This window comes from Gossypium hirsutum, chromosome A13 (genome assembly GCF_007990345.1).
Source record: "Gossypium hirsutum isolate 1008001.06 chromosome A13, Gossypium_hirsutum_v2.1, whole genome shotgun sequence".
NCBI classification, from domain to species: domain Eukaryota; kingdom Viridiplantae; phylum Streptophyta; class Magnoliopsida; order Malvales; family Malvaceae; genus Gossypium; species Gossypium hirsutum.
In genome coordinates, this window is record NC_053436.1 from 14,547,027 (window position 1) to 14,547,726 (window position 700).

At 39.7% G+C, this 700-nt stretch overlaps 1 non-coding gene across 1 annotated transcript; it reads right to left on the reverse strand.

Annotated features, from left to right (window-relative positions):
- Window positions 1-259: 259 nt before the first annotated feature.
- On the reverse strand, window positions 260-366 carry LOC121213016 (small nucleolar RNA R71). Its single transcript, XR_005908385.1, has one exon. It is a non-coding gene; the product is annotated as a small nucleolar RNA R71 (small nucleolar RNA).
- Between the last annotated feature and the right edge of the window lie 334 nt (window positions 367-700).

Here is a 700-nt window from a genome sequence, read left to right on the forward strand (position 1 = left end):
AATGATTCAACAATTTGTTCAGTTTGATGGTTTGCAGGATGAAGACCCGAATACTCATTTGGCCAATTTCTTAGAGTTCTGTGATACTTTTAAGATAAATGACGTTTCTGAAGATGTCATTCGCCTACGATTATTCCCTTTATCGTTGAGAAATAAGGCTAAGCAGTGGTTGAACTCCTTACCACGAGGTTCCATCACTACTTGGGATCAAATGACTGAGAAGTTTTTATTGAAATACTTTCCACCGGCCAAGACGGCCAAATTGAGGAATGATATCTCTTCCTTTGTGCAGATGGATTTAGAAACCCTTTACGATGCATGAGAGAGGTATAAGGATATATTGAGAAGGTGCCCTCACCATGGGTTACCTCTATGGCTACAAGTTCAAACCTTCCACAATGGTTTGAACCCTTCAACTAGGCAAATGATCAATACAGCTGCCGGTGGTACTATAAATAATAAAACACCTGAGAAGCTTATAAGTTCATAGAGAAGATGTCACTGAATAACTATTAGTGGCAAGTTATGAGGACAAAGACGACAAAAGCAGCCGGTGTTTTTAACGTTGATGCGGTTACCATGTTGTCAAATCAGGTAGAAATTTTAAATAGAAAGATTGATGGTTTATGTGGTTCTACGCAGGTACAACCGGTGATGCAGTGTGACACGAGTGGAGGTGGAATGAGCAATTCAGAAAACT